The 26,993-nt window shown below is 44.1% G+C and overlaps 1 protein-coding gene across 1 annotated transcript in view; it reads left to right on the top strand.

The window, feature by feature from the left end:
* LOC108310057 (nucleotide exchange factor SIL1) overlaps positions 1–26,993 on the top strand; it is a 162,917-nt gene that overhangs the window by 70,308 nt on the left and 65,616 nt on the right. The gene's annotated exons all lie outside the window — the stretch shown is intronic.

Here is a 26,993-nt window from a genome sequence, read left to right as displayed (position 1 = left end):
GCTGCCACAGAAGAGTGATGAAGCAGCGAGGAAGCCAATTGGGAGCTAATGGCATTGAGCAGAGGGAACTTTTAGGAATAGAGGTACTGGGTTCAACAGATCCAACCTCTGCCTGCCATCACCCACCCCTCCCCGACCTGGCTTCACTTGAGACCTGAGCCCCACTGGTCCTTAAGGACTACAACCAGAGGCTTTCAGGGGTAGGGCATGGAAGATACATACTATCCCCTGTTTTTATGTACCACTTTTTATGTACACTTGCTTGTACCACTTTTATTTTTTTGAGACAGGGTCTTGCTCTGTCACCCAGGCTGGAGTCCTGTGTTGCGATCTCAGCTCACTGCAGCCTCTGCCTCCTGGGCTCAGGTGATCCTCCCACCTCAGCCTCCAGAGTAGCTGGGGCTATAGTTGCAAGCCACCACACCCAGCTAATTTTGGTATTTTTTGTAGAGACAGAGTTTTGCCATCTTGCCCAGGCTGGTCTTGAACTCCTGAGCTCGAGCAGTCCACCTGTCTCAGCCTCCCAAAGTGCTAGGATTACAGATGTGAGCCACCATGCCTGGCCTTGTACCACTTTTAACCACGCAAGTTCCCGGAGCAGATGGAAGTCAGTGTCCTGTGGCCTTGACTCCTACCCTGTCTGTTCCTGTGGTTGAGTCAGTAGCTCCCTTCAACCAGTAGCATCCTGATTCATGTTGCAGACTGAACAGTGATGACAGTTCTGATCCTGGCCCCTTGCCCAGCCCTCGGGGCAGTGGGGCTGCTATTAAAGCCTAAAGAAAAGAGCCCCTCTCTGTATCATTGGGGAGGGACATCCAGAGCCTGTGTGATAAGAGTGGGCTGTGGACTCTGAGAGACTCCCAGAGAACTGGAGTAGAGCACTGATTTTTACGGTTAACTTGATGTTTCATTGACGTCACCCTCTGCCTTGGAGTTTCTCAAGAGTCTCTAGTAAACTCTTCTTTACAAAATTCCCTTGGAGTTCTCCCAAAGGCTGGTGTGTTGCAGTTACACCTAGACACAGAGGCCCTATAGCTCAGAGGGCTAAGCAACTCTGGCTCCAGTCATGCCTGCCCCATCCCAGGAGCATTTTTTGCCTACACCGCATCTCAAAAGCAGGACTGGTGAGGGGAGGTTAGGTGGGAGGCTTGTTCTGGCCTCGGTGTCTGATGTGGGGTGATTAAGAGTCTGGCGTCATGGCGTCAGACCAGTGGAGGCCCCAGTACAGGATTGACGTGTTTTCTGTGTATACTGTTAGGAAATTCAGGGGGCTGTGTGGATAGCTGGCACATGTGTTCAACCAGATTATGATACCTTAATTTACCACATTCTGAATTTTGCCTGGGAGCTTGCAACACATCTACCTAAAGGTTAAAATAAATGTAGTCAGTCCTGGGAACTGAATGGGTAGGTAAATGGGGAGGTGGTATAATTTAGTGGTAAAGAGGACAGACAAGACTCAGCCAGTTCTGGGTTCAGATCCTAGCTTTGCTACTTAGGGGATCTTGGGCAAGTCATGGAATCCTTCTGTTCTTTGGTCTTTCTCATTGGTGGCATGGGGGAAGTGTCCTGCCCTGCCTGCTGCAGAGGCTGTTGTATGCCATGAGACGGTAGATGTAAAGCCCTCTGCCCACTTCCTAACATGGAGAAATCAGTCAGTACACAGCTGTTCTGATTTTCAGTGGTAAATTTTCCACTTAGCCACCCCCTCAATCCAATTGTGGAATCATTGGATGCCAGTGAGGGTACATGAGCATGTCAGTTTCTGTCCCTATAACTTTACATGGGGAAGGGAACTTATGATGTGAAGAAGAGACTTGCATGTTCATGCAATGTCCTCCCTTCCTTAACAGAGACTTTGATCACAGAGCAAGGGTAAGCACGAGCAAAAAGGGCTAGCAGAGTGTTTCCTGTCTAAGAGTCAGTGGCATGGCACAGGAAGGTGGTGGACTTAAGAAAATGGCAAGTTTATATGAATAGTTATTGTCCCCCATTCAGTACCTTCTGTCCCCCAGGACTCTTAAGGGAGGACCACAGCTCTGTTGTCCTTAGGCTCCCAAGTGGGGAACTGGGGTTCATGGGTTGTTTTGGCTGTGCTAATTTGAAAGCAGATTTCCAGACTGCCTGCTGCCTGGAACACCAGGGGACCAACCCATGACTTCATGGGCCTTCTCTGCAGTCCAAGTAGGAATTGGGCCCTGGCCACTCAGTCCTGGAACAGCTGTAGGTGAAGCTCCTGAAGTCTACCTGCCTCTGTTATTACTGTCAGCATCCTCACTGGGAGCCACTTGTTCCTAGAAGTGATTTTCCTGTCTCTTTCTTCTGGTTTATTTTGGGATCTGCCTCACCTTAAAGAGGCACAGCAAGCATTTGAGTGTGGATACAGCATCAGCTGTTCACAAGCAAGCAGAGCAAAGCTGTTTGCTGGCGGGTCCTGTGGGTTCTGGGCAGGGAACTCAGGAATTTGTCCTGGGGCTGAGGACCCCTGAACACCAGGACTTTGTGTCTGTGTAGCTGGTATTACAGAATGCCAGTCACAGCCAGCTTCAATGGGTTCCTGCCCCCTGGGCATCTTCTGAGATCCTACTTTGTGCCAAGCATCATCTATAGCCAGAGATATAGATAATAGTTCACGTTTACTGAGCATTGACTCTGCCAGGCTTCCTTTGAGGACAGGCGCTATAACTATCCTTATTTTTACAGATACAACTGAGTCTCAGAAGAAAGGACTTAGCCAAATAACCAAAAAGTGATAGAGTCGGAACTGAAACCTAGATTTGTCTGACTCTAAGCCTCAGCTCCTAACCACTGTGCCATATTATCTTGTAGCAAAAAGGACATGACCCCTGCCCTCTATTCAGCTCATAATCTTACAAAGGATACAGAGACAAAGACAAAAACAGCCACCAAAGCATTTTGGATGTCCTGGTGGAAGTGTTTTTTGCTCAGTGAGGGCATAAAGGATGGTATGGCAAGGCCAGGGCCTTCTCTCTTTAACCCTGAGATCTGTGTGGGGCAGCTCATCAAATTTTATGATGCTGAATCTCCAACTCCACCTGCAGCTCTCTTTTTGAGCTCTGTGGCCTTGCTCAGGTTGCTTAGAATCTCAGAACCTTAGTTTCCTCATCTGAAGATAGGGATGAAAATACAATACTTCACAGAGATGATGTGAGAATGAAACAAGGTTAACATGTAAAATGTTCAACACAGGGCCTGGCACATTGGCCATATTCAATGGCTATAGTTGTCATTAAAAAATATATACCTTTGTTCTGGGTATGGTGGTGTGCGACTGTAGTCCCAGCTCCTCAAGGGGCTGAGGTAGGAGGGTTGCCTGAGCCCAGGAGTTTGCATCATTGGTACCTGTAAATAGCCAGTCAGAGGCACTCCAGCCTTGGCAACATAGTGAGACACTGTCTTTTTAAAAACATGTATCTATGTATTTACATCTTTGCTACCTCTCTTTCCTTGGGGACCTGAAGGAGAAGTGGAGATAAGGAGGCATCCTTGGCAGAGGCCCCCTTGTTCTGCTCGTTAGCCAGTGCTGCATGTTGGCCCCACGTGGGCTCAGGGAAGCATAGCTAGGCACAGACCTGGGGCTCCTTATTGACCTGATCTGACTCCAGGTGCCTGTGAGAGTCTCTGAAATACTGGCATTAGCACAAAGAGCCCACTCAATGTGAGCATGCAGGAAGCCTGTGCAAGAACACGTTCATATGAGGGGGGAAAAAAAAGAAAAAGAAAAAAAATCCAAATCATCAACAACTGATGAGAGCAATCCAAGAATTATAGAGCACCAGCCATCTGGTCAGATCATTTCAGATCTGCACGAGCAATAAGAGGGAATTGAATTTTAAAAACCTCATTTATAGTAGACCAACTACTCTGGTTTCAAGCATTTAAGAGAGGAGTCTGATTTCCTGCAGGCTCTGGACATCTGTCTGAAGGAGCACCTGACTCTGGTCTGGGTGACTCTGTGACACTGTTTGCAGCTTTGGAGGGGCAGTGTGGTTCTCCAGTCCTCTGACACCAAGTGGGTGTGCAGCAATTCAATTCAAATAACAGGTAGATGCATGGGGCAAGATATTGGAGTAGGGGTAGAGGGTGGTGCACAGAGCTCCCCAGCACTTCAGTGTGTCTGTCAACCCTCATGCTCAAGTGGAGTTCAGGAAGCTCTCTGAATCTCATTGTTTCAGGGCCTTTATGGAAGTTTCCTTATATAGGCATGATCGATTACAGCATTGGCCATTGATAATTGACCTCAATCTCCAATCCTCCTTTTCCCCCCTGAAATTTCCAGCCCTCTGATCCTGGGTTGGTCTTTCTGGCAACCAGCCTCCATGCTGAAGCTATCTAGAACCCCCAACCAAGAGTCACCTAATTAGCATAAAAGCCCCATAGTTGAAAGGGGTTTGTTAGGAATAACAAAATACACTCTTACGGCTCAAAAAATTCCAAGAGTTTTAGAAACACTGAGCCAGCCAAGAACCAGGGAAAAAGACTACACATTATTATACCACAGTTGCAATGAAGGTGAGACTAAGGGGCAAAACTCCCAGTATGTTCTGCCCACTTCCCAGATCTGTGGCTGGGAGGCAGGTGACCCTCCCTCTCTCCATCCCTGATCCTGGCGGGATCTTCCTTATGGGTTGTCTCATTCCCCATGGTCCCCAAGAGTATGATCTCTTCTGTCCCATCCTTCATACACGGACAAGCACACACATGTGAGGCCTATGAGAGTGGGTGGGAGTGAGGTTGTTGGTTTAGGGCACTTCATGCCTAAGCCCCTGCAGCTTATCACACTGTGGCAGTGGGACTTCTTAGCTACTGCTAAGGAAGTAATAACTTAAGGGAGGGGTGTAGCTAGGGGTCTTTGTTGAATGATCTTTCATCCTGGCTGAAGGACAGTGCTGGAAAGGTGGGGCAGGGGCTAAAGAGAAGAAACAGCCTGATTGTGTGTGGTGTTGGGGTGGTCTGTCTTCTTGGACATAAGTTGCTATCTCTGGCAACTTTTCAGGATGAAATATTCAACAGAGCTTACCTTTGGTGCTACTTCCTTCTACATGACGCCGCCCTTCTTACTTTGAGGGCTTTCTAGTCTTCTCGGAGGGACTTCCTTAGAACTTCATTTGTTCCTCTTTTACCTATACTTCTCGTCGTTCCCTCTATAATGTCCACCTCCCCAGCCTTTGTTAAGCATTCCACTCTGAGCATCTCCTTTTCTCCTTGGTAAGACAAGCTTGTCAGAGAGAACCACTTGGAGGATGGCAGGATGCCAGGTCTCTTGAGGCCTGTAGGAGCAGTTTCTGAGGCTTCAAATTATCCTGTATTGGGAGAGGAAAAAGATGGTGAGCTGGAACATAGGAAGGCCCCAGGAAGCTCCATGAGGATGGTTTACATCTCTTCATTGCAGAGAGACCTCATTTCTCATGTAGGGAGATCTCTTCACCAGCTTCCTAGTATGGCTGATCACTTCCCCTCAGCAGCTAAATCCCACAGCCCCCTGGGAGAGCAGGTGGAGGCCAGGCCAGGAAGGCCTGCAACCTCCATGGCAGCCACTGCCAAGACTGAGGCCACTTTGCAGCCGGCTGGCTGAGTTCTGCTCTGGCACTAGAGTGTCTCTGCCCTGGCTTTGGCCTTCATTACCCGGATGGGGCAGGCCAGGGTCCAGTTTGCAATCTGTGCATTTGGGTGGTGATGGAGAGCAGCTGTTGGCCATCCTCTTTCTAACAAGCATTTGTATGCTTAATATATATCCCAAAGCCCTTATCCTCCCCTTCCTCTGCTTCTATCCACCTGTTCTTTCTGAGGTTTAATCAGGAGTACTGAGCAGAGTAGCATAGCCTCAGCTCACGAAGGTTGGGACACCCAAATTGCTGAGATGGAAAACTTAGACCAAGTAGGAATGATGGAAAACTAGCTGCCAAATAGTCCAGCCCTCATGCCACAGACTTTGTTTTAATTCAGAGAATCTTTGTAGCTCTGACTTTGCTTCCTTTTCTAATATTGGCCTCATCCCACTGGCTAAGACAGCCCACACCATCTCCAAGGTTAAGACTAACCAGGGCTACGAGTAGTTCTCAAAGGCTGGCCTAGAGCTTGAATGAGAGGCGCTTTCACAGAACCTGTTGCATTCTTAGTTTTGTCAGAGCTTTATAAGTAGGAATTGCTCTATAACTTAGAGTACTTCACTAGATAGAGAAGAGAACAAAGTATGAGTAGTGGCGTTGGTGGGGATAATATGAACAGAGACCTGAAGTGAGAGTATATCTGCGTGGCTGGAGTGGCAGGTACATGCAGGGGAAAAATGAGGTGGCCAGGGTGGGCAGCATTCACTCCGTCAGAAGTGGGGGCCAGTGAGGGAGAGGGAGGAGATCAGGAGGAGAACTGACAAGCCAGGAGATTTAAAGGTGTGAAACTAAGTGTAACAGATGAGTCTGTCATAGAATTCAACCAGGAGCTGTGCTGGGAGATGAGGAGATAAAGAAAGATGATGTAAACTCCTGGGTTTGAGGAGTTTGATAGTAAGTATATGAGGAGAACTAAAAGGGTAATTTCAGTTAGAAATAGCAGTGTCGAAAACCTTGCTTATTTCATGTCCCATTTGTTGAATTCCTGGAAGTATAGTGCTTGATGCCAGGGATACCATGGTGGCCATGCCAGAGGTTGCCCACCTGGGCTTATAGTGATGGAGGACCCCCAACAGGAAGGTGGCTCAGCAAGAACGCAGAGGGCACTGAAGGAAAGGCTTCCCTAAGTGGGGTCATTGGAGCTGGCTGGAGAGAGGTTTTGTGTATGTTGGAAGGCAGAGGGGAAAGGAATCAGTATTGACAGATTAAAAAATCCCATAGGAGACATCATTGATGGGGCAAAGTTATTTAGGTAGCAGATGGACAGTCCTGGCTTCATAAATGTGACGAGACTGAGAAATTAGAAGCAGAGGCTAGAAAGGGACACAGAAAGGCGGGAGGGATATAAACAGAAATTGAAGAAGCTCCTATTAGATGTCTTCAGTTTTCTGAGCCAAGCTGAGGGTGGGCTTCTGCTTTGGGCAGTGAAAGAGAAGTACTTATTTGGGTGCTTGAGAAATGGAAGGTTGGGAAGAACTACTGTGGGGAAGGTGCTTGGATAACCAAGAGGTCAGAGCTAAGCATCACCCAGTATTAGGAAAGGTCCAGTTGACACCTGACAACCTGACATTGTGGTGGATGAGGTTTGGTGACTTTCTTGAGCAATCTGAGCCCTGTGCAGTGCATAGGTGGACAGTGGGATGGCTGGAGTCTGGGGAATGATATCTATGGGTTTGGTGAGGGAAACCTTTGTCCATCTGGCCTGTGGGGCTTTGTGAAGCCAGGTTTCTGGCAAGCTCTGGAGAGCTTTTTGGAAGCTCCTCTGAACCTGCTCCAACCTTCCATCTTCTGAAGGCAAGGAACATCAAGGGAACTCTTTGAGGCCCTGGCAGTGCATAAGGGCAGAATGGGGGTGGCACCCCACTAGCCACTGATCTTTTGGTAGCCTATAAAGAGCCTTGTGTGCAGGGGCTCTGTGAGCCTTGTGTTGCTTGGGTGCTAATCAAGCTGATTATATTTCTGTTCATGTAGGGATTTTGTTTTGCTATTATTCATAAACTTATAAGTTGTTGGTTTTGCCTTGTTTCCCATAATATGTGGATTTGGGCAAACGAAGATTGAGTTTTAGTTTAATTTCTTTAATTCCCAGAACAGTCTGCTTATGGTTTGAGTAATGCAGTTGTTTGGAAGAAGAGAACCATTTCTTTGGATTAAAAGTTTTCAGATTTGATTACCGATGGCCATAATTAGTTTATCTGGGCAGGGGTGAGTTTTTAAGGAATAGTAATATGGTATACTTGTAACGTTCTTTTTCCTTATGGGAAAAAAGAAACAGCTCCCACCCCCCACCCCAGTAGCCCTCTAAATGTTGCACAAACATCATCTTTTTAATCTCTATTTCATCATCTCCCCATTTTGTCAAGTCATTCAGGCTCTTTTTTTTTTTTTTTTTTTTTTTTTTGAGATGGAGTCTTGCTTTGTTGCCCAGGTGGAGTGCAGTGACACGATCTCGGCTCACTGCAACCTCCACCTGCTGCCGGGTTCAAGCAATTCTCTTGCCTTAACCTCCCGAGTAGCTGGGACTGCAGGGGCGTGCCACCATGCCCAGCTAATTTTTTTTTGTTTTTAGTAGACATGGGGTTTCACCATGCCGGCCAGGCTGGTCTCGAATTCCTGACCTCGTGATCTGCCCACCTTGGCCTTCCAAAGTGCTGGGATTATAGGCATAAGCCACCGCTCCCGGCCAAGTCATTCAGGCTCTTAGAGGGTGAGGAGGTGAGGAGGTTGTCTAGAATCTTATGACCAAGAAATGACTGAGGGAATCCTAGATTGGAAGGGACTTACAAAAATAAAAAATAAAAAAATAAAGAGGGAAAATAGGACCGAGGAAGTCCATTCTAGCAGTTGGGTAGGAAAAGGAAGAAAACTGAGAAAACTAACATTTTTTAATTAACATCCCCTTGTGCTAGATGCTTTGTATATATTAAGTTCTCAAGATACTCCATAAAGTAATAGTTATGTTTTCTCTTGGTCCCTCTTGGAGCCCATGGTCCATTGGTACAAGGTCTTCAGATCCCATTGCTTTTTCCAGACTTCCTTTCTTCTGATGATGGAATCTGCGGGATCATGATCTGAAAGCAGTTTTATTTGACACCTACATGGGAACAAAATAATGTGAATTTTGGAGGTCTTTGACACTGAGAGGGGGAAATTATTGAAGCAGCTGCAGAATTACCAAGCTGCCCTATTTGGGTTTCTAGGCTGGATCTTAGGGATCAATCCTGATGCCCCTAAACACAGTGGAGTAAGTGTTCCTGTGCACAGTGTGATTTGAGGGCTATGTGCTGGCCTTAGATTCCCACTGGGTTAAATTGTAGATGGAGAGGCTGGAGGAATTGTTCCCTAAAGACGGTTAGCATTTCAGCTCCCAGTATTTGATCAAAGTATAGAACAGTATATTTCAGTATAGATGGACAGTAGATTTCAAAGGGGAGGGCTCTTTTACAAAGCTGACAGCAATGGAGGCACCCAGATAAAGTGTTTCATTTACAGGAATCAATCTTCATTTTGGACTTGAGGGATGTGCTTTGTGGGGTGAAGAGAAGTAGGAAAAAAAGTTCTAAGGAAAGCTGAGAATTTTTCACCTATTTGCTGGCCTCTTCTGACACTGCTGATGCATATCAATGAAAGTCTTGGTTCTAAAGTGGCTGTTTGAACACAATGCTCTTTTTCTTTCTTTTCCTTGTATTCATGCTCTCAGCCCTTTTCCCTTTTCCCTTCCTTCACACCTTGCCATCCCTGCCACCTTACCTCCCTAGCTGCCTCTACCTGCAGCTGAGTGGCAGGTGGCAGGGATAAATAGATGGAGGGATCTGTAGCTGGGGGAATATTTTCTCAATTCTGCTAGCATCAAAGAAATGACTTCCAAGCCAGTCCTTCTAGCCACATATTTCGCTGATCAGTCAGAACTAGAGGAAAAACACATTAGCGTTGTCAGAGAGGGGATTTGGGAAAAATCAAGTCTGTGGAACTGAGTGATCTAAAGCCATAAACATTAAAAACAAATCCTGGAGTGCAGTTGGAATTCTTCCCAGCCTGCCTCCTATAGCCCTGTCCCTTGACACACACACCATGTGCCACATGAATAGTTTGTACCTCAATTTTCCCAAAGAGCCTGATATTAAAGGCAAGGTGTCTGTTTGTGTTGCCCATCATTGGATATTTCTGTGCATAACATGGGAAAAAAAGCAATCTTAGAACCTCTTTCCCCTTTTTGTCACCTCTGTGTTTCCATATGCTTGAAAAGGCTTAAGAAGAGAATTCTCTTGAATTAAGCATATTTACGTGCTCATCTGTTTTCCCTCCATCTGGCACCAGTTCAGAGTAAGGTCTCAGGAGAACAATGGACTTTTCTTTGCCCTTAATCCAGGAAGGTACTTCTTGTCAAGAGAAAAAAAATCTGGTTGTATGGGCAGAAATTCAGGTGGAGTATTTCATCTCCTTTGGAAGGAAGATAAAGCCTTTAATACCCTTTCTTGAATGAGACGCGCTCTTCAGGGAGGGAATGGCCAAGGGCAGAGCCCAGGTTGTATTTTGGCATTTGTTTGTTGCTGCTGTGCTTTGAATATAGCGTATAGTATAGGGTTTTAGAGTCAGTCTACCTGGGTTTGCACCTCAGTTCTGTCTTTTATAGCTAGTTGCTAGGCAAGTTACTTAATTCCACCAAAGGTTAATGAACTATTCCTCTCTGTAAAATAGGGGTAGTAATAATGCCAATGTCACAGGGTTATTTTAAAGAGTAAATAAGGTAAACATGAAATGTTTACTCTAGTGCCAGGTGCCCAGTAATGTCTCAGTAAATGTTAGCTGCCGTTTTTTGTGTTGTATTAAAGATCAGTGGACATCAGACAAATGCAAATTGAGGTACAGTCTGCAGAATAACTGACCAGTACTTTTCAAGTATGCCCAGGTTACGAAAAACAAAGACTGAGGAACTGTCACAGATTGAAGGAGACAAAGGCGATGTGACAACCAAGTACAATGCGATATCCTGGATTAGACTGTGGAAGAGAAAAAAAGTGGTGGAAAAACTGGTGATATACAAGTAAAGTCTATAATTTAGTTACTACCATTGTATGAATGTTGATTTCTTAGTTTTGATAATTGTCCTATAGTTTTGTAATATGTTAATAGCAGGGAAATCTGGGTGAAGAGTATATGGGAACTCTGTACTTTTTTTTTTTTTTNTTTTTGCAACTTTTCTGTAAGTCTAAAATTATTTCAAAATAAAAAGCTAAAATAGAATAATGTCTAAGTGATCTTTTTAAGTAAAGGAGAAACTCATCAGGGTATAGCTGTGCCCCCAGCATAACAGGTAACACCTGAGTCAGTCCTGCCTCCCATGTCAGAGGGAGGGCTCTTACTCAGGGACCCCAACACCTGCCTCTTAAGCACCTGCATACTCACCGCATCCTGAGGCAAGATCTCTTCTAGGCAGATAATTGGTCAGATAGCAATGCAGACACACACCCCAGATGGGATCCTGCCGTGGTGCCATCCAGACTGGGGAGGAGGCCACTCATTTGGCATTAGGACTCTCGACAGGGCTGAGTGATCAGGTCACTTCTCTCTGTTCTTTGGAATATAAATGTAATTATACATGTTTTATCCCTGTACCTAAGCACCAATCACTATGGCAGTATGTTTGTGGATTGTGATGCCTACCCCTACATTCATTGTTTGATCATCCAGAAGAAAGAAAAATAAGTTCAAGCCTTTGCAATAATTTATTATTTTCTTTCCTGCTAAGTGCCTTGCTCTTGCACAAAGCAGATATTTTACTTGCTTTCCTTGAGTGTAAAAGGTACGTGTGCTTTTCTTTTGACTGATGTGGTCATACCTGTCATGCTAATAGCAGGGTTTGTAGAAGAAAGCCATTATCATCATTGGGAGAATGTGAGTCTTGGAGTTTTTATTTTTGCATTGAAGTCAGCTATCAGGGGGTTCTGGAAAGTATAGAGTCTTTCATTCTAGCACACAACTCCCTTACAAGCATTTACCCTCAGAAGTCCATATTTTCTAAGTTAAAAAATCAATGCTAAGAAATGTTAACTCAATGGCTAAGGTATACTGCTTTTTGCTATTGATTTACAAGTTTTATCGTCAGACCCATGGGATGCATGTGGATTACTCAATGCTGTGACAAATGGCTGGGCTCTGAATTATGTATTGTATTATGGGGGAGTTCATAAACCATATTTCTCTATAGGTTATTTTAGGCATAAGACTAGTGAACTGCCATTTCTTTTTTAATCACACGTGACTTTAAAAAGGTAGAGTATGCCAGTGGGAAGGAGAAGTGACTGGCTCAAAATTGAACAGCCAATGGCCCCAAAAGCTTGTGAATGCAGAGGCTTGAAGTGGACAGACCTTGAGTATGGATTGGGAGGATTGAGAGGAGAGAAAATCTGCTGGAAATGAAGCCTTTTGCTGCACCTTTGTTCAGGCTAGAGCCCTAGCAGAAAAATGACTGGCTTTTCCTCCCTGGGGCTTCTTAGTCCAGAGAGTCCTGTACCCTCAGTGGGCCTTCCCCACTGCTGCCTACCCCTCCCCTACACAGCCACTTGTGCTGATGGAGGTGCAAACTCTCTACAGACAGTTTGGCATGGCTTAGCTTGCAAAGATCATCTGTCTCTTTTGACTGAGCAACTTTATGTTTGAGGCTCCTTTTCCCTGCACAGAGAGAAATTGCCTTTGTGCTGGCTTCTGCCTTCTGATGGAAATGTTTACCTTCCCTAGGGAAAGGCACTATTCTTTGGAGGTAATGTCTGCCGGTGCTCCCCACCCCTCGTGGGAGCATAAGCCTGTGCTCAAGGGTGGACGGGAGAAGGCGGCCGTTGGAGCGTGCACGATTGCTACCGGGGCAGCCATCTGCCAGTGTCGCGGCTCACAGCCTGCCTCTGAGCAGGCCGCAGGGAGGGAGTGTCTGCACTCCTGGGCCTGCATGCATTATGCACAGCCCATTCCCTAAGTGAGCTTTCTAAGGGTATATAACTCCTTTCTACTCTGTGTATGGCCTGCCTCAGGGCACCTTTCAGAATCTCCCCTAATTATGCTTCTAGTACAGAACATTTAGAATTTCTGGTAAAGCTGAATTTTTTTTTTTTTTTTTTTGATAGATGATAGATTTCTGCAGTTACAGTGAGGGATTGATTTATGCTTATGGGAGGATTCGCTTCTCCCAGGGAAATTATCAACACTGTGATGGTACAGTTTCATTCGACTTTATCCAAAGCCACAGTCTAGCCTCCTTGGCCTGCCTAGCTTCTTCTGGAATGGACCCCTTGTAATTTGAGGAGGCTGTTCTAGCAGGAGAATGAAATCTGTGCTTCCAGTTCCCGACCACCACCTTCCAACACATATCGCCCCCCTCTTCCCCACCTTCTCTTCCTGAGATGGAGGAGTTTCTTCACATGCTGCTTAGAAAAAGGAGATTCATAACATGACTCAATCCTCACCCACGGATCTAGGATTCCTGCCATCCAGTAAATTTTGGCAGGCAGGCTGTGTGTATGGAGAGTGAGTCCTGCCTCCCTATCCCTGCTCAGCTCCCCTCATTGCGTGTGCCTCTTGGGTGGAGTCTGGGTTGTCTAGCCTCTCATTTCTTTTGCTTTTCCTCTGACCAGCCCTTCCTTCTTCTTTAGGGTTCACCTTTAGTATCTGTCAGGAAAAGAGGACAGTCTCTTATATACCTGGGACTTCACAGAGAGACCCTTGGGAAGAGTTCAAGTCCTGAGGTATTTGGGTACTTGCCATGTGCCTACTACTGCATTAAATACAGCGAGGGCATATTGGAGTGCCTGGGCCTTAAGCCTTAACCACAGCCTACCTGGGAATCAATTCAAACAAAAAGATTGGCAGTCCTACTAACCCACTCAAAGATCTGGGTATACAGGTGTCCTTGCGTCTGTCATTACGATGTTTACATGTCAGGGTCATTGAGACCTCCAGGCTAGTGCTGGTGAGGCCATGATACTGTTAAAGTGAGTTAGTGGTAACATTGTCCTCTGCTGCGGGAGAAGAGAGGAAGAGGGGCATTAGGTTCTAGAAAATCCTTGGCTGTGAAGACTTGGTTAAACTTTGTCTTCTTTTCATCTATCCCTAGATAAGACAAAAGGACCCAGAATAACAGAGTAGGGAGCAGAGTGGGACTTTGGGGAATCAGAGGCAATGAGAGACCAGCAGAAGCAGAGAGAGCACTTCTGGCCTACCAGTCTGTTAGAACTAGAGAAAGGAATGCCTTCTTCAGCCTGGCTAGCCAGGGAGACCCACGCCCAACCCATTATTGGCATGGTCTAGGAGGAGCCAGGAGGCCCCTGCAGAGTCTGTTACCTAGGATTATTGTTGCTACCTCTGAGCTGCATGCTCCCCTCTTTAAAGGCTCACGGCTACAGCAAAGCCAACGATCCTGAGCTCCTTTGCTCCTGCAGTGTGGAGGCTGATGCATAGGGAGAGACATAGGACAAATCTGGACCAGACCAGGTGTGGCTTCTTTTTAACCTAGCCAGTAGGAAGCACTTGTTTTAGGAACCCCACCCCAGTCTGTGTAGATGTGTCTGGAGCGGAGCCTCTTTCTTCCAGTTTGGCCTTTGTGGGCTCTCCTTCCCATTTTTGGCCTCAACGAACTGACCTGCCAGCAGGTTCTGGAGCCTTCCCAGGCCTGCAGCAAACAGGGCATAGCAATGACAAGATCTGTGGTAGGGCTGCATTTATTGAATGTCCTTTGAAATTAACTTTCCCGTAGTCCATAAGTGCCTCCTGGGAGCTTCTTCAGGGTCCTGGCTTCCCTTGAACTTCATGCTTGTGTTGACTCCCACACACATTTCTGTGTTTTTCATTTTAAAGATAATTGGTGATGAATTGGGGGAGGGGAGTGAGAGTTTGCTTTCATCTGCACCAGAAGTGCAGTGCTGCTAATTTCATTCCCCACACTTTGTCTCTGAGATGAGCAGGATCCTCTGTGCCCATGTTTAGTACTGCTGTGTTGCTGGACTCTCCTGGCAAAAATTAGGCTAATGTCTCCAACAACTGCATTAGCCACTGAAATGAGGTTCTAAATTGAAGGTACTATACCAAGTCTCTCTCCAAGGTATTGCCTTGTTCTGGCTTTTATTATTCAAATTCATTCTCTCAGTGATTCTCCACAGACTGACTGGCATGCTGGTTCAGTGCAGCACATTGTAGTAGTTGAAAGGCAAGATCACCTTTTAAGAAGAGGGAGGAAGGAAAGGGGAAGAGGGAAAGGCAAAAGAGCAATACTTGCTATGGTACAAAGAATCAGAGCTCTTATTCTAAGAGCTGCTTTGCGGGCTTGTGCAATGCTCAGAGATAGGAGGGAAAGGGATCAGACCTAGAATAGGGTGGAGGGGTACTTGGGTGGCGATGTCATTGCAGTGGTAATTATGTCTTGTAAGTTCACTATGTCTTTTTCCTTCCCTTTGTTTACTGAGCACCTAATGCCTCACAGGGTGCTGAGAATTTTGAGGTGGGAGACCAAAGATCAAAAGGACAGGATCTTTCCCTTAAGAAGCTCTTGGTCTTACGGTTTCACCTGTTTTCTGTCTTGGGTGGCATGGGAGGGGAAGGAATGAGAGGAGGGGGCTGGACCTTCGGATTCTTGCATTTTATATTGGAAATAGGAGACTTTTAGCAGTCAGATGGGATAGTTGAGAAATTGGCTCTTACATATTTGTTTTTAAAATGACTTTCTTTCTCTCTCTCTCTTTCTGCCTGCTGACAAAGTAATATGTTTTCAAAGCAGAATACTTGGAAAACAGAAAAACACAAAGGGAGACGACAACAACAACATCACCCAGATCCCAGTGTGCAGATGTAAAATTAACATTATGGCTTGTGTTCTTCCAGTTGTTTGCACAAAAGTGCAGTCTTACTGTACAGACTATTTTGAGACAGATACTTTCCCTTAGAAATGGAGATTGAAAGTTAGCGCCCCCCGGCACATAGGTATAAAGTATCCTTAGGCATGAAGTGAACGTTTTCCAGGTGCTGTTCTTTAATATATTCAAGTGTATGAATATACCAAATTAAACTTAATTATTACGGTTGGACATTTAGATGGTTTCCCGTTTTTCACTGTTGTAAATAATTCTTCAGTGAATATACTTATATTTATTTTGATGTATTCTCTGTGTTCTTAGGGTTCACCATAGTAGAAGGGCTTGTCTTTTCTGATTCTTTTTGCCCAGCATTTCAGTGAGGACAACCTCTTGTCCAGGCTTTTTAGATAACACCATGATTTTGAGAATCTCTCTGCATTAAACATCAGATGCCCTGGAATTTCATCTCTATGTTGTCTCTGGATTCTTCTTCTTTGTCCAGGAAATAGCTGGGTTTAGGTGAGATGGGGCAACAAGAGCAGAACACACATTCTCATTGTTTTGTGCCAAGATTATAAGGTCCCCAGGGACCTCACATTATCATCAGCCCCTTTGATAGCAAGCAGTTATTGAATGCCTGCCTGTGTCTCACCCAGAATCAGATGGAGGAGATACAAGACAGGTCTCTACTCTCAGAGAGCATGGTGACTGATTGAATAACAGAATTGACATGAAACAATTCACACACAATTTATTGAGCACTTGCTATATGGTAGGTATTTGTTCTAGGCTGTTTTGGTGGGAAGAGAAAAGGTAGATATGCTGTTCTTCTTAAAGGAAGCTACAGCATTTATAGGCACAGTTAGCTAGCCACACAGTTCAATAACTGATAAATATCTGGTTGTACAGACATCAGGTGTTACAGAGGTTAACATTGGTAGTAATTGGGGTGTTAGGTTTGCATTGGTGGAGAAGCTCATTCACTGTGAGAGTAATTAGGTAAATTTTGAAGATAGGAGGTTAGTTGGGGCTTGAAAAAGCTGGTATTTGTTGAGGTGGAGTGTAAAGGGTTTTCCAGGTGGGAAGAACAGCTTGCAAAGAGGCAGTGGCAATAATGACTGTCTTATGATGGTGACCAGGTATACAGCAGCACAGAACAGACTGAGGAGAGAGAATTAAGCTTATATTCTGAGAGTCCTGAGAGCTATGGGATCCAGAGTACTAGGTACACAGTGGATGATAGAAAAACTTGCTACATTTGTCTCTGATTAAAGGGAAGGTAAGAAAGTCTTGATTTCTGTCAGTGCCAGAATGCCCCAGGCTCAGTCATTGGACCTCTGCTCTTCTCTGTCTACACTTACACACTTGGTGACTCATCTAGTCTGATGGCTTCATGTTTCATCTCTATGCTGATGACTCCTAGGTTTTTTATCTCCAACCTAGACTTCTCTGAATTTCAGATCCATCTGCCTACTAGACACCTCTTCTTGGATAGGCATCTTAAATTTAACATGTCTAAAACAACTCCTGCAACTTTCTCCACTTCAGTTAATAGCTACTCTATCCCTTTAATTTCTCAGGTCAAAATACTCACAATCATTCTTGACCCCTTTCTTTCTCTAACACCCCACATTCTATCTGACAGCCAATCCCAGCAGGTTTGTCTTGAAAATATATCCAGAGTTTGACCACTTCTCATCATCCTTATGGTCACCGTGATCTCTTACCTGGATTATTGAGTAGACATCTAACCAGTCCTCCCTCCTTCTGTCCTAATTACCTGCAGTCATTTCTCAACACAGCAACCAGTGATCCTTTTACCATGCCTTCCTGTGCTTAGAAATATCCTCTGGTGTTGCTTCTCACATAAAGTAAGGGTTAGCTCCTTCTATGGCCTGCACAGCTGTATGATGCGGCTCACCACTACCTCTGTCATTTCATTTGCTGCTACTCTTCCTTACATTCCCTCTCTTCTATTCACCCTGGCCTTGCTCTCGTTCCCTAAACACATCAGGCTGCCACACCTTGGGACCTAGAATGCTCTTCTATTGGATGGCTTTGTGGCTAGCTCCCTCACTTCCCTTAGTCCTTCCTCAGAAGTGACGTTCTCTTCCAGTGGCCAAAGCTGGATTGATATGAAGCAACAAAATAGGTAAGGTAGTACTGGATTATAAATAAAATTATAAAATAAATGTACATGAGTCTAAACTTATATAAAGAAATAATTGGCCGGGCGCGGTGGCTCAAGCCTGTAATCCCAGCACTTTGGGAGGCTGAGGCGGGTGGATCACGAGGTCAAGAGATCGAGACCATCCTGGTCAACATGATGAAACCCCGTCTCTACTAAAACTACAAAAAATTAGCTGGGCATGGTGGCGCGTGCCTGTAATCCCAGCTACTCAGGAGGCTGAGGCAGGAGAATTGCTTGAACCCAGGAGGCAGAGGTTGCGGTGAGCCGGGATCGCGCCATTGCACTCCAGCCTGGGTAACAAGAGTGAAACTCCGTCTCCAAAAAAAAAAAAAAAAAAAAAAAAAGAAATAATTGACTAAATAGGAGAGAAAAAGTTAAATCTTAAAAAAATGTTATGTTTAATTTTTGTGCATACATTATAGGTGTATATGTTTATGAGGTACATGAGATGTTTTGATATAGGCATGCAATGGGTAATAATCACATCATGGAGAATGGGGTATCCTTCCCCTCAAGCATTTATCCTTCATGTTATAAACAGTCTAATTATACTCTTTTAATTATTGAAATGTACAATTATATTATTATTGACTATAGTCACCCTGTTGTGCCATCAAATAGTAGGTTTTACTCATTCTTCCTGTTTTTAATACCCATTAACCACTCCTATCCTCCCATTTCTCTCCCCCATTCCCTTTCCCAGCCTCTCGTAACTATCCTTATACCCTCTATATCCATGAGTTCAACTGTTTTGATTTTTAGATTCCACAAATAAAAGAGCCCATATGATGTTTATCTTTCTGTGCCAGGCTTATTTCATTTAACATAATGATCTCTAGTTTCATCCATGTTGTTGCAAATGATAGGATCTCATTCTTTTTGTTTTAATGACTGAATAGTACTCCATTGTGTACGTGTACCACATTTTTAAAAATCCATTCATCTGTTGAGTGACAAGTGAAGTTGCTTCCAGTGTTGGCTGTTCTCACCAGTGCTGCAGCAAACATGGAGTGCAGATATCTCTTTGATAGACTGATTTCTTTTCTTTTGGGTATATATCTAACAGTAGAATTGCTGAATCATATGGTGGCTCTATTTTTAGTTTTTTGAGGAACCTCCAAATTACTCTCCATAGTGGTTGTACTAATTTACATTCTCACCAACAGAGTATGAGGGTTCCCTTTTCTCCACATCCTCTCCAGCATTTGCTATTGCCTGTCATTTAGCTGGGGTGAGATGATATCTAATTTTAGTTTTGATGCTCATTTCTCTGATGATCAGTGATGTTGAGCACCTTTTCATATTCCCCTTTGCCATTTGTATGTCTTTTTTAAAGAAATGCCTATTCTGGTTGGGTGTGGTGGCCCACACCTGTAATCCCAGCACTTTGGGAGGCTGAGGCAGGCAGATCACTTGAGGTTGGGAGTTTGAGGCCAGCCTGACCAACATGGTGAAAACCTGTCTCTACAAAAAAATACAAAATTAGCCAGGCATGGTGGCGGTTTTCTGTAATCCCAGCTACTCAGGAGGCTGAGCCATGAGAATCGCTTGAGCCTGGGAGGCAGAGGTTGCTGTGAGCTGAGATTGTGCCAGTACACTCCAGCCTGGGATACAAAGCGAGACTCCCTCAAAAAAAAGAGAGGGGAGGGGGGAGAGGGAAAAGTTTATTCAAATCTTTTGCATACTTTTTGATGGAATCATTAGATTTTTTTTTCCTATAGAGTTGTTTGGGCTCCTTATATATTCTGGTTATTAGTGTCTTGTCAGATGGGTAGTTTGCAGATATTTTCTCCCATTCTATGGGTTGTCTCTTTGTTGATTGTTTCCTTTGCTTTGCAGAAGGTTTTTAATTTGATGTGATCCCATTTGTCCATTTTTGCTTTGATTGTCTGTGCTTGTGGGGTATTACTCAAGAAATCTTTCCTCAATCCAGTGTCCTGGAGATTTTCCCCAATGATTTCTTGTAGTGGTTTCATACTTTGAGATCTTAGACTTAAGTATTTAAACCATTTTGATTTGATTTTTGTATATGGTGACAGATAGGGGTCTCATTTTATTTTTCTGCATGTAGATATCCAGTTTTCCCAGCACCATTTATTGAAGGGACTGTCTATTCCCCAGTGTATGTTCTTGGCACCTTTGTTAAAAATGAGTTTACTGTAGGCATGTGGATTTGTTTCTGAATTCACTCTTCTTTCCATTGGCTTATGTGTCTATTTTTATGCCAGTACCATGCTGTTTGGGTTACTATAGCTCTGTAGTATAATTTGAATTTAGGTAATGTGATTCCTCCAGTTTTGTTCTTTTTGCTAACGATAGCTTTGGCTATTCTGGTTCTTTTGTGGTTCCATATAAATTTTAGGATTGGTTTTTCTATTTCTATGGAGAACGTAATTGGTTTTTTGATAGGGATTACGTTGAATCCGTAGATTGCTTTGGGTACTATGGACATTTTAACACATTGATTCTTTCAATTCATGAACATGGAATCTCTTTCCATTTTTTGGTGTCCTTTGCAATTTCATTCATCATTGTTTTATAGTTTTCATTATAGAGATCTTTCACTTCTTTGGTTAATTCCTAGATACTTAATTTTATGTGTGTAAATGAGATTAGTTTTTAAATATCTTTTTCAGATTGTCCACTGTTGGCATATAGAAATGCTATTGATTTTTATATGTTGATTCTGTATCCTGCAACTTTACTGAATTTGTTTATTAAATAACCTAAAGACTTCACTTTTGGTGGAGGGCGCTACAGTGAGCAGGTAGCAAAGCCAGCCAGGCCCATGTCCTTTCCTTCAGGGCAGCCAGTTTCCCCAGGTGCTGTCTGGGACATATGTTCCCGGATGGCACCTTGATGTAGAGGTGCCATCTGGGAGTCAGGGACTAGAGTCAGAAACCTTAGAAGTCTACCTGGTGTTCTACTGTATTGTGGCTGAAGTGGCACTGAAAACCACAAGACGCAGTCTTCTCTCTCTTGTCTCACCTTTCCAAAGACAGAGGAGACTCACCCTGTGGCCACCTCCACTGCAGGCCCATGGGGAGTACTGCCACACTACTGCTGATGTTCCCTTAAGGCCCAAGGGCTCTTAAGTCAGCTCGTGGTAAATGCTGCCTGGCCTAGGACTCGCCCTTCAGGGCAATGGGCTCCCTTCTGGCCCAGGGCAGGTCCAGAAATGTCATCCAAGAGGCAGATCCTGGAACTGGGGACCCCAAGGGCCTGCCTGTTGCTCTACCCTGGCTGAGCTATCTCAGAGGCTTACCCAAGGCCCTCAGCATAGTACCTGAGTATCATTGCTGATTGTTCAGGGTCTGAGGGCTCTTTAGTTAGCAGATGATTAATGCTGCCAGGACTGGGTCCTTTGCTTTAAGGCAGCAGGTTCGCTTTTGGCCCAGGGTGTGTCTAGAAATGTCATCTGGGTGCTAGGGCTTAGAACAGGTGCCTCACAACTCTGACTGGTGCCTATCCTGCTGTGGCTGAGCTGGTATTCCAGAGGCAAGATGAAGTCTTCCCCACTCTTTTCTCTCTTCTCCTCAAGCAGAAGGAAGGGGCCTGTTTTGGAGCTGCAAGTTGTGCATCCTAGGGTTAGAGGAGGGTTGATGCCAGCATTCCCTTAGGTGCCTTCGCTAGTGTCTTGGGAGATTGTGCTCCCCACCCGTCCTCCACTCAACCGTCTACTGTCTCCGGGTCCAGTTAAGAACTGGACTCACCTGAGAGCTACAGTCCTTGTGGTCTAGATAGGCTTTCACGTTTACTTAGAGACTCAGAGCACTTTAGCCTGTGGTGACAAGGTTTGTGGGAACTCAGGTTTAAACTGCTGGGATCAGTGATTCTCCTTTGGCTTGGGCTGGTTTAAATGCTCCCTCCCTGGGTTGGCATCAGCTAAGTTTGGTCCAGGTTTTCTATCTGCTCTCATAGGGCAGCACCGAGTTCACTGCCTCGCAATTGTGCTGTCCCTCCGTCAGTGCCCAGAGATGTTCTTTGTACCACACTGCCACTTTGGGGCGTGGGTGTTAGCAATCCAAGAATATCTTTTCTATCTCTTCAATGCATCTTACAGCGACACAGTTAAAAGCAGGTACTGTGAATACTTACCTGAGTTTTGGTTTCCATGAAGGTGCTTTTCTTGTGCAGATAGTTGTTAAATTGGTGTCCTTGAGGGAGGGACAATTGATAGAGCCTTCTATTCCACCATCTTGTTCTGTTTCTTCTAAGAAGTTAAATGTTTCTTTCTTTAAAAAATTGTTTTGGGCTGGGTGTCATGGCTCACACTTGTAATCCCAGGACTGTGGGAGGCCAAGGCAGGCTGATCACGAGATCAGGAGATCAAGACCATCTTTGCTAACACTGTGAAACCCCATCTCTACTAAAAATACAAAAACAAAACAAAAAATTAGCTGGGCGTGTTGGCATGCACCTGTAGTCCCAGCTACTCGGGAGGCTGAGGCAGGAGAATTGCTTGAACCCAAGAGGTGTTTTTTTGTTTGTTTGTTTTAATTTTGAGAAAGGGTCTTGTTCTGTTGTCCCAGCTGGAGTGCAGTGGCATAGTCACTACTAACTGCAGCCTTGGCCTCCCTGGCTCCATCAGTCCTCCTACCTCAGCCTCCTGAGTAGCTGGGACTATAGGTGTGTGCCACCACAATGGCTGATTTTTGCTTTTTTTGTAATTTTGTATTTTTTGCACTTCTTAAAGTGCTTGGATTACAGGCATAAGCCACCGCACATAACCAAAAGTTAAATCTTTCCTACAGAAGAATTCCAATAATAGGACTGGGTGTGATGGCTCACGCCTGTAATCCCGGCACTTTGAGAGGCCAAGCAGGTGGATAACTTGAGGCTAGGAATTCAAGACCAGCCTGGCCAACATGGTGAAACCCCATCTCTACTAAAAATACAAAACTTAGCATGCCTATAATCCAGCTACTCAGGAGGTGAGGCACGAGGATTGCTTAAACCCAGGAGGCAGAGGTTGCAGTGAGCTGAGATTGCACCACTGCACTCCAGTCTGGGAGACAGAGTGAGATGGCTCTCAAAAAAAAAATTCCACTAATATATATAGATACTTTCCCCTCTAGAAGGTGGAGCTTACATCTTTCCAGTTGGGTTAGACTGACTGACTCATTTCTAAAAAACGCTTTTTGGAACGGGAAAAATAGTCACTTTACAGTGGAGAAATCTGGTAAGTACCACCTGTGGTCAAGGATATCAAGTGAGCCAGGATAATATCACCACGGTTGTCATGTGGATATGATGCACCCTCTGGTATGATGAGAGAAAGGGGCACTTTACCTCTGTGGTATTCTTCCTCAAAACCAACGACCCCAGTCTAATGAGAAAAACATCAGACAAACCCAGATTGTCAGACATTCTGTAAAATAACTGACTGTTACTATCAAACTATTATGGTTTTGATAAAGAAAGACTGAGAAACTGGCCTAGACCAGAGAAGATAAGACATCTGAATGCATCGTGGTATTGCGAATTGGATGCTGGAACAAAAAGAGGATATTCATGGAAAAACTAGTGAAACATGAAGTGTCTGGAGCCTAGTTAACACTAATGTACCAATGTTGATTTCTTAGTTTTGACAAATACACTATGGTAATATAACATGATAGCTTTAGGAGAACTGAAACTGGGTAAATGTTGTACAGAAATTCTAGGAACTCCCTGTACTATCACTGAGTTTTCTGTTAAGTTCAAAATAATACCAAAAAACTAACCTTCTCTCTGACGCCATCTCCGTCCACCCTCTCAAAGATGTTTTAGCCTTTCTTGATATTTCATATCCCTTTCCCTGCATTATTTTGTTCCTTAGCACCTATTTAATCTATAGATTTTATTTATGTTGTTTATTGTCTATTTCCGTTACTGGAATGTAAGCCCTGAGTGGACAGAGATTTTGGTCTGTCTTGCTCACATCTAGATCGTCAGAGCCCAGGGCTGGGCTTGGCTCATAACAGGTATTCAATAATGATTAGCTAATGAATGGTAGAATGAATTCTGTTGTATTGCCTATTTTTTCTTAAGGTGTGTGAGGAGTTTATGTTTTGGCCTTTGTTTCTCTTTTGAGATTACCAGTGGTTTCCCATTCCAGTGGGGACATGATTCCTATTGTTTCTTTTCCACTTTTGCTCAGCGTGGAAATGAGAGTCAGGTTGGAGGTGGGTTGTTCAGAAACACAATGTTTTCACTCCATCAGCAGGAAGAGCAGATAAATGACTTCATTTACTACTTTCCTGGCAAAAATTGTTTCTGCTGCAGGTGAGGGCTGGTTTATGAGATACCTTCCCCATTTCGTGTTTAAATCTGAAACATGATCCAGGACTGACTTCCTGAGAGGAGGAACACTTTCTCTGATTCTAGTTCAGCCCATGACAGATGTGGAGTGTGCGTGGATGTGAAGACAGTGGGGAAAGCATGGGACTCTTTAATTTGGAGTAAAGCCAGAGAAGGAAAATTCATCTACTCACAATATGTATTGAGCTTCTCTGTACCATGCACTGAACATTTGAAGGGTGAAGGTAGTGGGAATGTAGACTGGTTCAACACATCCTGTTCAGTAGAGCCTGACATCATGTGATCCCAAGGGAATTAAATTTGGGACAAATGAAAGAAAATCTACCTCACACAGTGAGTGTAGTAGATACAGGGTTGAAAGAATTTAAAAGTACTTTAGAAAAATGTAATGGGTGAGGGATGGAAAGAGTTTTGAAGACCTCCACTAACGATCATGGAGAAGGACCAATCTCTTCTACTCTCAGCACCCATGCCAGGAGGTCCTCTGAGACTTTTATGGAGATGATGTCAGGTTAGTACCTTTTCACATGCATGGACTGGGTTAGTGTGGGAAGAGAGATGGAGCTAACTGCACTCTGAAGGATTGTGGGCAGCATCTGTTCAGTAGCACCTGTCTTTGCCTGTGTTACAACTTGATTTATCTCTTAGTACATTTTATGCTGCCATAACAGAATACTTGAAACTGGGTAATTTATAAAGAGTATAGATTTATTTCTTAGAATTCTAGAGACTGGAATATCCAAGTTTGAGGAGCTGCATCTGTTGTGGGCCTAGTTGCTGTGGCATAACATCATGTGATGACAGCAGGTGCTGGAGAGAGGGCAAGACCGGACTGAACTTGCCTTTTTGGGGGGAAAAAAAAAAAAAAAAAAAAAGGTAGAGTGTTGCTATGTTACCTGGGCTGGACTCCTGGGCTCAAGCGAGTCCTTGCACCTCAGCCTTCCATGTAGTTGGAAAGCTAGGACTATAGGCGGGCACCATTGCACCCAGCTGGACTTGGACTTGCTTTTTAAATAAACGACTCTTGTGAAAATGAACCCACTCCTATGATAGTGACATTAATTCATTCATGAAGGCAGAGCCCTCATAACCGAATCACCTGTTTCAACATTGTCGCATTCAGGAATAAGTTTCCAACACATGAACTTTGGAGGTCACATTTAAAGCATAGCAACCTCATAATATATTTTAAAGGTTCCATAGAATACACTTCCCAAAGAATGAAGTCATATTGGTTTGAGGCCTGAACAAGGTCATTAGGAGCAACAAAATGTGAGATAAAAGATATTTCCCTTGCGCCTGATACTCTCCAACTCCTGTTTGCATGTTCCCCTTGTCCTGAGCCAAAAGATGTAGCAATTTTGCTTTCTGCTTTTGGTGTGGTGCCCATCATACCTGTGGTGCTCTCTGAACAAAGGCCTGTTCCTGCTGGGCACAAAAATTGGGCTGGGCCTGGGGCTGGGGCTATAGATGTTTTTTGGAGATAAATAAGCAGGGTATCTTGCATCCCCTTCCATTTTGCCTGTCTCAAGGACGAGGCCAAGGGTCCCCTCTTTTTGCAAGTAAAACAGAATGCACTTTCTTAAAACTATTTAAATATCACAGTTGGGTTCAATTTATCTACAGAAATAGTCTTATATAAAAGGAAAACTTACAAAGGAGAAATTTCTACCAAATAATGGGCTCCCTTTTTGTGCGTTTTTTTTTTTTTCCTACTTTTTTCAAGGCCATCTAGTTTAAAATCTGAGTGTCCAGGAAAGAAGGGAGGGAGGACCCTAAAGGGAGAAGGGAAAGTAGAAGAAAGAGAAGTACTTATAGATTCTTGAGGGTAAATCTGAAGTCTTAGTGATCATATGCTTTTTATCAATACCAGCAATGCAGCCTGCCAGGGACTTCCCCTCCTTGACCTTTTTCCTCACTTCCTGCTCCCATATTCCCGTTGGATGGTCGGACAAGGAGGCCCGGTCTCAAGAACTTCAGCTGTTCTGAGTCCTTAGCTCTGCCTGTCTGCTCTGCCTGTTTCAGCCAAGCTAGATGGGCTAAGACCTCACACAGCCCACTTACTCCCATTTCCAGCCTTGGTGTGAACCCTTCCCCCTATCTGCAGGGCTGTATATGCAAATTACAGCTGTGAAACAAATTGCCACCAACTTAGTGGCTTCAAACACCATCTCATTTATTATTTCATAGCTTATGTAGGTCAGAAATCTAGGTCCTGGTTAGCTGAATCTTCTGTTTAGTGTCTCACAGCCTGAAACCAGGGTGTTAGCCAGCCTGTGTCCCTTTCTGGAGGCTCTGGAAAAGAATCTACTGCCAGGCTCATCCAGGTTATTGCCAGCATATCTTTGCAGTCATTTCCTAGAGAGTAAATGCAGGTATAATTTTATCAGATGTTGTCAAATTACCCTTTATACGGGCTGTACCGTTTTGCACCCCTAGCATTGGTGTACGCAGATTTCCATTTCTCTAGTCACATATGCAGAGTACTTACAACCTAATAGGTAGAAAGCAGTTTTCTACTGTAGTTTTATTTTACCTTTCTCATGTCACGAGCAAAGTCGAACATCTTTTTGTAGAGTTAAAGAGCATTGTATTTCTTTTTCTGTCAGCTGCCTGTTCATACCTGTAGTCCTTTTTTTTCTATTGTGTTTTTGGTCATTTTCTCCTTATTTTTTTTAAAAGCTCTTTATATATAGAAATATTAACACTTTGTCTATGATATTAAATTGCAGATACTTTACCTAGTTTGACATTTGTCTTTCTTGCTTACATTTTTCCATGCATTTTTATTTTTTAGAAAACTTTTTATTTTTGCATAATCAAATTTATTAAACTTTTGGGTTTATTTTTGATTTTGAGTAATAATTAGGGAAGTTATTTACTACTCCCTGGTTATAGAGTAGTTGACCTATGCTTACTTTTGGTACTTGTATGCTTTCATTTTACGTATTTAAATATTTGTTTGGAATTTATCTTGATATGTAGGCATAAGACATGGGGTTAATTTTACCTTTTTTTTTTTTTTTTTTTTTT

The sequence above is a fragment of the Cebus imitator genome, unplaced genomic scaffold, assembly GCF_001604975.1.
Source record: "Cebus imitator isolate Cc_AM_T3 unplaced genomic scaffold, Cebus_imitator-1.0 Scaffold101, whole genome shotgun sequence".
Classification (NCBI taxonomy): domain Eukaryota; kingdom Metazoa; phylum Chordata; class Mammalia; order Primates; family Cebidae; genus Cebus; species Cebus imitator.
This window is presented reverse-complemented; position numbering and strand designations above follow the sequence as displayed.